General features: G+C 40.1%; 1 long non-coding RNA gene across 1 annotated transcript; it reads right to left on the minus strand.

The window, feature by feature from the left end:
* Positions 1-2419: 2419 nt before the first annotated feature.
* On the minus strand, positions 2420-9600 carry LOC135313687 (uncharacterized). Its single transcript, XR_010373226.1, has 3 exons — positions 9287-9600; positions 9042-9173; positions 2420-3441 (listed from the first exon to the last, which is right to left on the minus strand). It is a non-coding gene; the product is annotated as an uncharacterized LOC135313687 (long non-coding RNA).
* Positions 9601-13076: the final 3476 nt, after the last annotated feature.

The raw sequence follows: 13076 nt of genomic DNA on the forward strand, positions 1-13076 counted from the left end.
TCAACGGAGCTGCTGCTCTAAAGCAATGTCTGTACTGCTATAACTTGATGGAACAGTAATAACAGGAAAAGTGTACTCTGCCTCAAAGATATTAGTATTGAGAGCTTCATGTAAAATGAGAAGCTACAAACGCTACACAGATGCACTAGTACCCCTCTTAAGGAGGTTCATTGTATATTGAAATAAAATATGAATTTTGAAATCAAGGAGTAGACAGAATTTTATTTTCATTTCTATGGAAGAACTAATACTTTTCAAAGAATTTTTCTGAAAAGATGGTCTAGAGTGGAATTTCTAAACCACTCATCTTTGAAGCATGTGACTGGAAGTCAGATTGGCCTTCATATGTTGGAGACAACCAGAAAATAATCATATTCTTCCGGAAATTTTTCTTTGTCTTTATGTGCTCACCTGTTTATTAGAACTGAGTTCAGCTGTTGATGGCTGGTTTTAAGTGTTTAAAAGAAAAAACAGTGGTGGTGGTAGAATGAAACCCATCTTTACTGAGTCAGTTATGCAGTGGAAGGTGGAAGCTAATCCTTTATTGCTAATAGTGAAATTAATATATTCTCTGCACAGATTTTGACTTAATGTATTGTTTTAGAAGCACTACCACGGTATGCTAGTTTTTAACTTTTCCTACTTTAAATGGAAATTATTTTTAAGAATACAATATTAAAATATCTGTGCTGACCTGTGAATCTTCTGTATGCACTTTTGAATTAATGCTGTTCAGGTAAATTTTCTTAAATGAAAAGATAAGCTTCTAAGGCACCATATAGAGAACTAGGAATTGTGCAAGTTGGAAGTAGGGTAAACTGGTTTTGTTTGGCTCTTAGAACCTGTACTTAATGCATATTTAATGAAGTTCAGCTTCAGTTTAAAGACTGCAAAAATTGATTATTTCTCTCAACAGGAGACTCTCTACAGGAACCACAATATGAATTAAATCTACAAATGTTACACTTTCTTATGTTGGATAATATTAGAGGAGCAGAAAATAAGATAAACCTGATTTACAAGGAAGAAAGGTTCTTAACTTGCTATAGTTTCTCTGTTGTCATCTTATTGTTGATACTGAAATCTAGCCTCATCTTAAATAGTAGCACATTTATTGGTTTGGAGGATTCCTCCAAAAGTCAGCACTGCGGTCTTCAATACCTTTTGTAAACTGACAGTTCCATTGTTTTCTCTTGTAAGACAAAATGGACCAAAGAATCTGGGATGAAGCAGCAAAGGATAAACTAAATATGTTCTGGTACCTCAGGAGGTCTGTCTGGATTCATTTCTACTGGCTGATAAAACATGAATGCTTTTACTTGCTATCGGTAGGATTTGTACACAGGTGACTGTTGCAGTCTGGAAAAATAATTTGTGAATGAGAGTAGCACCTATCCTGAAAAGAAGTGTTGTTCCTCTTCTGAATCAGGTTGGAACCTTAATTAGACTGGAACCGAAAGAGTTCACTACGATGACCCATTCCTGGCACCAAGCATTTATTTATTCTTTTGTGTGGTTTTCAGGCCTAGTTTTTCAAGCAGCTGAAAAGAAGACATCCATGGATGAGGAACATCTTGAGTGTGTTCAAGTCCAGTAGCTTCTATTAGTAGTGCTTATTGGAGCTGCAGATGAGTGTTAATAAAGTGGATTGCAGATGCAGGACAGACAGAATTCTTCCTTGGGTTAGAAAGCTGGTGCTTTGACTTGAAATCTACACACTCGGCTTGTTGCTGGTTCACTGGCAGTTTCTTTGACTTTGCCACAGTGCATACAATGCCTTCTGAGGCAGAGCCTGGGCAGGAGATGGGACTTGCTGCAGGAGTTGGCTTTGAGCAAGGTTTGGAGTGGGCTGGGGAAGAAAATGCTGGCTTATGCTAACACTTTCTTGTGGGCCAGTATGTTCTCCTGTCACAACAGTATGAATAGAGCAAGCAGGAGATATTCCTGCTCAGCTGTAGTTCCTGTGTATCCTCTTATCCCTGGTACTGCTGTGTGCTTGACAAATTGATCTAGGCTTCCCTTAAGATGGCCTCTTCTGCTATTTGCAGTCTTCTAGAATGCGGTGTGCAGACTCCCAGTTCCTGTGTTTGGAGGTGCTGATAGGAATGAGTTCTGGAAGCATGCCATGCTGGAGTCTGCTTTGATGGACTATGAAGAGGTAATCATAGTTTCAGATGTGCAGGGAAATGTAGTTGGGCTTCTTTCTGTAGTGTAAATGGAAGTTATAAACTCTAAAACAGTTAAAGAATACAGATAAGATGGATGTGAACTGCTGATGGAATTTGGGGATTGGAAAACTGGTTAAATAGCAAGAGAACTGCATTGTGTCTTGGAGTTTGAATTAAAGACATCTTAACTAACTCCTGAGGTACTGATGCTACTCTTTAATGTTAACTACACTGATAGGACTGAGTACAGAAGTATTTTTGTATAGTTTTGGCACTAGGTGTAAAGATGTGTTGTTATTACTGAGGAAAAATATAATTTCACTTTTTAATAGCTACATACCTGATTAAAAGCTGTGCTTGTGTTCTGGTTTCCTCCAGAGCTAGTTGAGCATATTCCTCTTTCTTCATCGGTTCCTCAGCCGCATATCTTGTCTTCTCCATTTCTTCTTTCATACTCCAGGTGTTGTTCTGTTATCTCCACCAGCTCCTGGTGTTCCTTCTCTAACCACATTTCTCCTTCTTTCTGTCTTTTTTTCTGCCTCTTAGAAACAGATTACCAACAACTATTAGTTGCTTACATACTTCCTATTTAGCAAGGGTTTTTATCGATAACAGAAAGAAAATACTGTTATAATACTGATATTACAAGTATTTAGTATTTTCTCAAACACATGAGTTTGTCTTAAATTGCATTTTTTTTAAAATCTGCTTGGTATTTAGGTTTTCAAGCCTTCCTCTGCTGCTTTGTTAGAAGTAGAATCTCTTTTAAACTGTATAGCTACTGGGACTTGGGCTTTCAGAGAAAATACATAATGAAAACATCAAGAAATGAACAGCTGTAGCATGCATTATTATTGCTAATATCTTGCACAGTTGCATTGTAGCTAGGCTGTGGAGTTTCTCTTCAGGCTGCAGGGACTGTGGAAGAGAGGACTATTGTTACCTTATCTATTTAAGAGAGCGGAAGCAGCTGAGATACTGCAGGTTTGGGACTTAGTGTCACAGAAATTCCATGTCAGACGAACAGGCTAAGTCTATGTCTTTACCAGTAATCATCCATTCAGATGCATTATCTGCAGCTGAAGTGAGCATTAGCCTTTCTATAGACCACCTGCTCCTTCTCGTTCCTCTAGGTGTCTCTTCTGGAACTGCAGAAGCTTTCTGGGATAATCCTCCTGCTGCTGCCAAATAGGTTCTTGCACTGCTTTCTCTTAATTGTGACTTCTTTGCTGCCTCCTCCTCCTGGTGCCTCCACTCTTCTAGTTTCTGTAAACTAAAATGTAAATTATTATTAATTGCTATAGTAACCTTGGGTTTGCTCAACATTCTTGCCAAAGAGCTAAGCGGATTGGCAAAGTGAAGGGGAGGGAAATTAGACCAAAGAGAGAACAGGTGCTGGTTAGTGATACTTAGCATATGTCTGGTTGGTTCGGCAAATTAGTATTTAAAAAAAAATACTGTCTCTTTCATACTGACTGTAAGGGGCAAAAATGTGAATTTTAATTTCCTCATGTGTGCTTCTGAGGAGGGCATGAGGACTATGGGATATAGGTACATGGTTTATATGAAACAAAGATGAGGAGAGCACAGGGACAGCTAAGAAGGCTCAGAAAACGAGCTGGAAGAAGAAATTGGAGTGCATCTTTATGGAACAAGAACACAAACCCAGAACAAGAACCCAGGCTATGCAACAAGCAAGGAGGCAATGGAAAGCCTTGGCTGAGATTTAGATGTAAACAGAATGGTGGTCAAAACGGGCTATTTTTGCAGGGGGATTCACACTGAGTAACGAGCATGAAAGGAAGTCAAGGAGGTTCATCAAGCAAAGGAATATTCTCCTGATTTTGGGAACAGGAAGTTAAGGACAATCAAACTACAGGTCTCCTGCTTCACTGAGTGCTATTTAAGATAGTTTCTAACCTAACTCAGCATTCTCAGTCCAGCAATTTGACTTGAATGCCTACTTCCTTTTTCTGAAATAAAGTTAAGCAGGCAAGGCACTAATATCGAAAACTGCTTTATAAGTCAGTTTTGTCCTTTCTTTTCAACCATCGGATTAAAAGATGCTACTTGTACAAATCTGGTTCTTTCATATGCTGTGACCAGGGAATCCCCTCCAAAGCGTTCAGTCATTTCTAGGTAGGCTGCAGCTCTTCAAAGTGATCCAAGGAGGTCGCTGTTCTCCCCAGTAAATACCATTCTTAACGAAAAAGTAAGTGTAACAGAAGCAAAGCACTAAGATGGTGTCAGAATGTGTGGTTTGGTGTAAGCAGAACATTTCTAAAACTAGAATTCTGATAATTATACTACACCAGAGCTTGTTTCTGATACTGATGGGTTTCCCAGAGCTTTGCCTTAAGTATTTGTTCATGGGTTTTGGTTTTTTTTTTTTCCCTAAAGCTATGTTAGCAGAGGTAAAGAGCAAAAGTGCTTTTACTGCCTTTTTTTTTTTTTTGTAGTATAAAATTCTTGTATCATTAAGGAATAATGTGCATTGCTATGAAATGTCTTTATAACCATATAGTTGTAACTATGCTAACGTTTTTGTCAGGGAAAATGCTCAGTAGTGGTTTTGGTGCTGTATGGAAAGTGTGGAATATCATCCTCATTAATTCACTGTAAGCTAGGTACAATTGGCTAAAAACCTGAATTTGTTTAATTGCTCTGATTCACTGCCGTTACTGATTTTTCATTACTGAGTTGGAAAATTGTAATTTTAGGACAGGCTCAGAATTCAGAGTAATGATAGATGGATGAAAGTATTAAAAAAATGAGTAGACATACACACAATACTAAACTAAAAAATCTAATGTGCTGCTAAAAGATGGAACTTTGTGTGCGCATAGTTCAGATGAAAAGGTCTGTGATGTTATCCTCTAGTTTGGAATTTGCCCTGGGGTACTGGATCAGTTTACTGGCTTCTTTGCACTCTTACGTGTTACTAGTTTTCTATTATGTTAGAAGATGCTTTGTTATATGTATATATGTATGTTTCTTCATACTGGAACACTAATGGATTTGGATGCATATGTGGGACTGACAAAAAGCAAAGCATAGACTGCAGTAGTTCTGTAGTTCTGTGTCACCATTCCATTCAAATGTTCCCTTCTCAACTGAGAACATTATCCTCACTAACCGCATCTCCTCTGTGCTCTTCTGTTGTTCCTTTTCCAGATCTGCCTTCACTTTTTCTATTTGTTCCTGCTGCTCTTTCTTTTTCAATTTCTGTTCTTGTTCCTTCCTCCTCTTCTCCATTTGTAGTTGCTGTTTTTCTGCCTTTTCTGCTCTTACTTTTTCCTGTGCAGATTTCTCTTCTTGCCATTTTCCAGGAGGGATATAATTAATAATGCACTTAAAGCTGACATTCTGTGAATGCTACCCTATCTGTTATTAAGTGAGATTTAAAATTCTTGAAAGATATATGCTTTATATATTTACTAAAGTAGATTTGGCTTATGTGGGACTTTTCCTGTCACTGTGGCCCACAATGCCTGTTTTCTCTATATGGTAAATGTTTTACTATTTTTTTCCTTCCAGTAGGTACTTGCCTTTGTGATACCTGATGACTCTTAGGTTTATTTCCTAGTATTTAGTGTCCCAATAAGTTGATACATAAGTTATATTCTCCAAACCTCTGCCAATTTTCATTTTCCTCTGTATTCTTTCTAAATATTTTGAAGTTGTAATACACAAGGGAGCAGGCACAAGGGTTTCAGCTAATCCCAGAAAAGAGGACACTTTGAGGAAACAGGTAAAGTCTACAAAAGCCTACAAGTCTGGTAGCTGATCTGTCAGCTAGAGGATCACTATGGTGAAATGGGAAGGCTACAAACAGTCCATATTTCTCCAGTTCTAAACTAGGACTGAGGAAGACTTTTCCAGGAGCTGTAGGTATTTAACATGCAGCTCTGGAGCATATCCGACCAAGTGTTTTTCATAGAATCATTTAGGTTGGAAAAGACCTTTAAGATCATAAGTCCAACTGTTAACCTAGCACTGCCACGTCTGTGCTGTCACTTTAAAAAAAGGCATTGGGGAGTGCTTCCGTGCTCCAGGCTTTCTTTGAGACTGGTCTTAAAGATTTACAGATTGTGACTTTTGCTGGCCCCCTGCCTGTGCGTCCTGCTCCCCTCACCGGCAAGAGGTGTGCTCTGCCTCCCCTCAGTGCCCTGCCCCTGCCTCTTCACTGGCCCTGCTGTGTGCCATGGCCTCTTTCGTTTGGTGGAGGGGCACTGGTCAAATCGGGGCAGGTGTGCAAACAACCACAGATACAATGTGTGAGCAAAAGCCTCCTTACTGAAGGACCATAAAGGGCTAAGTAGAGAGTGAACAGGAGCCCATGTGGGCTGGGGGCTCCATGTCTGCTAGGGCTCCTGAGAGGAAGCTCTAGTTGATGGTGGGAAGAATAGCTTTGCACCTGCCTGGCTGGAGGAGGAGGTCGGCTGGGTTAGGTGAGGAACAAGCATGTCTTACCTGCCCTTGGGGAGGATCTGAGGGAGTTGGGCTGGTTGTGTATTGGTGTGGGGCCTGCTTGGGCTCACCCACTGCTCCTGCCACCCCCAGCCAGGCTGCCATGGGGTACTCACTGCTCTGGCCTCCTGCGACATGGCAGGTGGAAGCTGCTCCTTATTTTGTCAAGCTAATCTGCCAGAAAGCCTCCAAGAGTGATGGCTTCATCCCATACCTGCCTGTGTGGATGATGCTCAGGCAAATAAAACACAAAACAAAACAAAGCCTCTTGCTAATGAGGGTACATGAGTATGGGGGTGACCTGAGCTTGACTACGCCTGTGCTTGGGGTGAAAAATAGGCTGGGGCTGCTGGTAAGCTCTGTCTGGTGTGGGGCAGCCCAAGAGGCCAGGTGTGTGGGGAGGTGCTGCCCTTTGAGGCTGTGGGACCAGTGGTGTGAGAGCTGGGGATAGGAGCCCCCTGTGCCATGCACTGGCAGGGAGCCCCTGGCCAGGGTGGTGACAGGATGGGCTGAGGAGGTTGTGGGGCTGGGAAAGCACCTGTGAGGAGAGGGGGCCTGGCTCTCCCTCAGTGCTGGGGTGCAGACACCCTGAGGAGGCAGCCACCTTGTGGTGATGGAGGATGGCGACAGAGCAGCCCTCCTGCAGCAGCAGGTAAGGACATGCCAAGTAAGTCTTTGTTCTCATTTTTGTATCCCTGTTGCATGGGAGTTGCTTAAGCATGTGTTCCTGCCTGTACCTGCAAGCACCATTTCTCACCTTCACAGCCCCACTGCTCCTACCTGCTGCTGTGTGGGTGCTGCTGGCTGGGGTGACTGTTGGAGGCAGGTGGCCTGAGCCGGGGGGAAGGCCACAGCTGTCTGTGTGGGGCTGAGTGGTTGTCAGGGAGGGTTTCGTCCTCTCTAGGAGGAGAGCGGGTGGGCTGGCTGCTGCTACCTGCCTCGCCAGCTCCCCTTTCCCTGCAGGCCTCTGGTCACCATGCTCTGCCTTGTGTCTTTTCCACACCAGTCCTTTTCTTCCCTGTGGCTCTATTCTCTTTTGCTTTTCCTGGGAAGACACACAGCTTTCCAAACCTAATATGGCCAAATCACTGGCAAAGTAGTACCTTGTTGATGTGGGTATATGCTTTAGGATGCTGTGGATACTGTGGTGATTGTTCATTCAGAGTACGAACATTTCAGTCTAGAGGTAAATCTGTTCTTTCTGTTAATGTGTTAGTTTTGGGGTTTGTGTAATATTTTTGTGGTGGTGAAGTGTCAGAATAAATCATAAATAGGATGGAAGTGTTGTGTTTTTTCTAAATCTCAATTTAGGTAAGAGAATTTCTTCTATGATAACTTAGTGGCTCTTAAAATTAAAACTTTTATTCTTGGCCTTTCTGCCTGTGTTCTGTTTCCTCTTCCACCTGAGTTAATCAAACACACTAAGAATCTTATTTTGAATCTTCATTGTTATGGTCAAAAAGGTGCAACAAATGTACCATCAGGACTGTAGTGAACTTCAGACAGAAAAACTGGGGGAAAATGTTAAGACTTTGATGCAGGCAACTATTAACCTCTAATAAATTATCTTGTCCTAATCAATGGTACTGCTCTCCTAAAGGCTGAGGCTCTCATTTGTCTGTCTAGATTAAATGCTCACACTTAACTTAGTCGTTTCTGTGGAAAAATGGTAGAAGGCCATGGTATCCAGCAGAGGGAAGCTGTGATATGAGACAGGAGAAGTGTGAGCTTCGTGCTGCCTCTGGCCTGCTGGTTAACTTCACGCAAGTTTTCTCTGTTTCTGAAAGTCTGCTGCTTATGGTGTAAGGCCCAACAAAATCCAACTTTTTGTCTCGAGGTACCACTGCAATGCAAACAGGCATGCCTAAATAACCTCAAACCATGTTTATTGTAAGTTCATGCTCTAGTAGACACACTGTGGATTTTCTGCTTTACAGGTGTGGTCTAGAGACATTAAAAAAAAAAATCTAGCTACTGTGTCTGCTTACTGATGATTTGTTATTTTTTGTGATATCAAAAGTCAAGGATTAAATACCACATATACTTAGAGTAAGTATAGTTTAAAATATTTTACTCTCGGTGTTTGATACATCTTGTTTAAGGCTTAATAATAATTAAATTTGTTTTAATAATAGTTGATTATTACCATTCACAAAAAACTACAAAATAAACCCTAGATACAAGAACTTTCCCTGGTCTTTGATCTTACAAGGAACTACCAAGCAGAATCACAAAAATAAAGTTAGCTGGACCTTCTCTTTCATTCTGTTTTGAAGAAATTTACTATAACATGCTAATCCTTTATATACCCTTGCTGTATCTCCCACTGAAATAATGAGAAAGGTGCATACAATGATGTTCAGCAAGATGCTAAAAGATCTGCTTTTAGTTTGTTAACCTTACCTATAACAAAATCTGCCTCGTGGTGTTGCCAGTCTTTCTTACTGTTCTTTTTTTGCATTTTGGTGCTGGATCCACCTTTGTCAACTTCTGTCTGATGCTTTTCATGACTTTAGTCTCTGCAGCTTCCATGTCCTAGGAAAAAAATGTCAAAGTATATGTGCTTATGATATATAGTGATAAGGGGTATCAGTTCGTCTCATGGCAAACAGCAAATGCTGAAATTGTTGTGCCGATTTGTTAGTTACCTCATAAGAGTTGCTGATAAAAGAGCATTCATATCTGTTCAGGATTTGCACACTAGAACTTCACCACAATTGCTGCTGTCTACTGTTGTACGAGCACCCCAAATGAAATGTACTCCTGTGCTACTGGGTCTAAAACTTCTGCATGAAAACCTATCTGAGACATGAAGAGAGCTTCAGGTTGCTCTGTGTACTTGCCAATGGTGAACAGCTGAGCAAAAGTTAAAGGAAACTATTTTCTTCCATAAATTACAGTTCAGGATTTATGCTAAAAGCTAAACCAGTGTCTGTAAATTGCATAAAGAATTGCTGTTTGCTCTATGTGAGTTGCTGAGTTTTGTTTTTGTCTACTATCTGCTGTTGATATAACTGCTCCTATGGTTCCTTCTAATACCACATTTCCTGTTTACTGTGCACTGGGGCCCTCCTGTTTCATTTCACCCTAAGACCAGTTGTTGGACCAGTGAGGGAAAATATATGAGATCTCAGAATGTACTTTGAGCCAGAACTTGTCCTCTGCTACTCCAGCTGTATTTTTTCAGTGCTGCTGGCCTAGGGAGGGGTTATAAGGAAGAATGATGTCCTACCATTAACCAGTAGTGTTTGTACTTATACGTACATACATGTCACTTAGCAGCTGGCTATATACAGTTTCATCTGGAAATGAATGATTGTTTTGCCACCTTAAGTTTATCCTGATGGTACAGAGCAGACAGAATCTGTACTATAAGCCAGAAGCACTTACTGCATTGCATTTGGTGTCGTAACCATGAGTAAAACCAGTCTCTAACATAAGTATATAGTCAAAGACATTCCAGGAGAAGAGGCAGGAAGTTTTCCTGCCATAGGAATTACAATATCAAAGCTGCTGCCAACTGTATTTTTTTGCTGCTCTCTGTTTATTGGGAAGTTTCTTCTCTTGCATACTGCTTTTCAGAGTTACTTGTTTTTACTCCCAATGTCCCCTTCTGCATTTCCTGATGACTGGGAGGTTTCAAAACTCTTGACCCAGATTCAGGCTATATTTTCTGTCTTTAAAAAAAAAAAGGGAGATGGGAGAGAACGACAATAAAATTAACCATCAAAATTTATACTTTATTCCAGTTTAAAAGAAAAAAGTTTGGGAAGGTGTAGGAAAACCTTGAGGTTTGATTTCATTCCTGCCTTAACCTCTCACCATTTTTTGCACATCAGTAGGCCCTGAAACTCTTCAGAATAATTTGTCAGTACTATATAATGAACAACTCACATAATTGTAGTGGCCCTAAGAGGTAGCTTCTACTCTCCTTGGTGATCACTTGTCTCCTCATTACTGAGGAAAGCGAGTCCCGTTCTCTCTTATGCTGCAATGAAGATCCAAAGACTCATTTATATGTGCCTTGCATATTTAGCAATGGTGAATATTTTAATATAGTTTCATTTCTGTAACATTTATCATCCAAAGATCCTGAAGTATTTTAGAAGCTCATGGCCTGATTTTTATTTTTATATTTAGGAGTGATATGAATCCATACCTTCCAGTGACTTTAGCAGCAGCAGTAAGTGCTCGGTTCCTCTAAAGGTCAAAGTACAAATAATGACATTTCACATTTAATTAGATAAGTTCTCTAGAAATGTCCTGTTTGGAGTATATTTCCTGAATATGGCTCTAGCAGATGCATTTGTAAATCAATAGCATAATTAAAAGAAAAATGACAGGCTTGATTTTGCTTCTTTTCTTAGGATTAATTGGTCTAGAGCAGGCAGTTGATTGAGAGGTGTGACCTGAATGTAAGGATTTTGTATGAAAGAGTTAGCACTGTCATAGTGTATTGCTCTTCTTGCTTAGTGTAAAATTCCTAAGATGACAAATTTTTGTTCTCAGCATGGAATGTAGTAACTATTACGTTTGGCTTAACACAAGTTCTGTATAAAACATCTTATTTTACTTACTAGGGTGAGACAGCAGGCAAAAAAAATCTTTCTTACTCCTAGTTGGATATTTGAATTTTATTTTCATTTTAGTTTTAAAACTGATTCTGCTTTGAGGCCATTTGGTATAAATTCCAATGAAGATGGTCTCCTTGGACACCTATTGTAAATAAATGCTGACAAACCTGTCCAGGCCTATATAGAGAGTTGTAGAAACCATCTCTGTTAAGTTTGTCTTCTCCCTGTGTTTCTAGAGTCCCTCATACTTAGTGTCACATCACTATGCAGAAGAGTCATAAACCTGGCTTAACTGGCTGTTTAAATATAATTTATAGTTGTCTTGTATCATTCAAGTAGCACAAAGCATGCAGAACTTAACTATCTGATGAAGTTTTCTGCGGTCCCACCATGCAGCTTGTTTCTGGTATGTTCCGGTTATTTTCTGTATAACTCATCAGTTGTCCTCTAGAGTCTGTGTAGACTGCGGTGTATGCTTATGTGTTTAACCTGAGTGAAGTGATTTACACCTGAGCAGTAAAATTCATGTAGCCTTTTATTTTTTTTTCTCAGTCCTAGTTTTAGAAGGTCTCATCAAAGCACCCTAAAAGCACTTAGATGCTGAAGCAGTCAAATGTTTTAATCTGAGAACTCTGACAGGGGATCCGTCTCTGACTGTATAAATAGGAGGCAATGGACTGTCCTTTCTCACTATGAATATGGGCCTTAGAGGCATCTATTATTGGGGTAGGACTGCTGCAATATTCCACTTGGATGCTTCACTGTGTTAGACAATGTGGTAGACAATAATGTAATTAAGATGCCCAACCAAAATAGAAACAAAGGAAGTGGAAACCTACTCTGAGTCTTGCTTTCAGAAATGGAAGTTAAAATTTGAAAACTTGCTGTTTCTGTGTAAGCTTATATCTCTTTACTAAAGCTTGTTGTATGGTCAAAGCAGGTTTCCGCTTGTGTAATGCTGCATTCAGGTTTTTTGTCCATACCCTTGTCTGCATCTGCAAAAGTGAAGATCAACTCTTGGTCAGGTTAGGCCAGGCTCAGATTTGTGCAGAACAGTTTTCTTTGCTGAACATCTGTGCTGCAGCTGTGGTTCAGTGCCATTGGTCTCACTAAGTAAGCAGCCAAACCATAGGATGAGACAATAGCTTTAGTTCTAAATTAGACGCTGGAAGAATAAAATAGTGATTGTGTTCAACTCCTTCACCCCATGAGAAATTTGGAACTTGATGTTGCATTCTCTTCTGGCTTGAGTTATGGATTTCTTATAATCCTATCGAATATATTCTTTCTCAGTGTATAGGGTGGTAAAAAGAATTATTTAATGTGTCTTAATAAGGATCAAAGAAGAAAGACTACTGGATACATGCTCAAACTAGTTGGGAATTGAGGGACAAAGCAAAAAAACAAAGTAACTCTCTGAACTTAGGTTTAAGGTTGAAGACTTTCTAGATGCAAAAATGACAATAACATGGCTGAGGGGGAAGGATTCCCCCCTTTTTGGGTGCTTTTAGGTAGTATTTTAGAACTGAAGGCTTGAGGTTCGGTTGTACTTCCAAACCTCTGAACCAGTATTGAGCCTTCAAATGATAAGGTTGGTTAAAAGATCTCCTGAAACCTTGTCAGGCAGCAGTAGTAAAGGGATTGTTTTTTAAATTAAAATAAAATTTTACAGGTGACCTATGAGCCAGACTGAAGCTGCTAGATCAACACTGTGGTGCTGTCAATTATCAGACTTCAACTGTTGGGTAAATTAATAATAAAAAAGGCAAGGGCACCTGTAAATAGCGATCTCTTTTCCTGACAAAGCCCCAGGAAACAATTTTCTTGCTATCATCAGCTGAAAATGCAAGAGATTAAACTGTAG

Source organism: Phalacrocorax carbo, chromosome 5, assembly GCF_963921805.1.
Source record: "Phalacrocorax carbo chromosome 5, bPhaCar2.1, whole genome shotgun sequence".
NCBI lineage: Eukaryota > Metazoa > Chordata > Aves > Suliformes > Phalacrocoracidae > Phalacrocorax > Phalacrocorax carbo.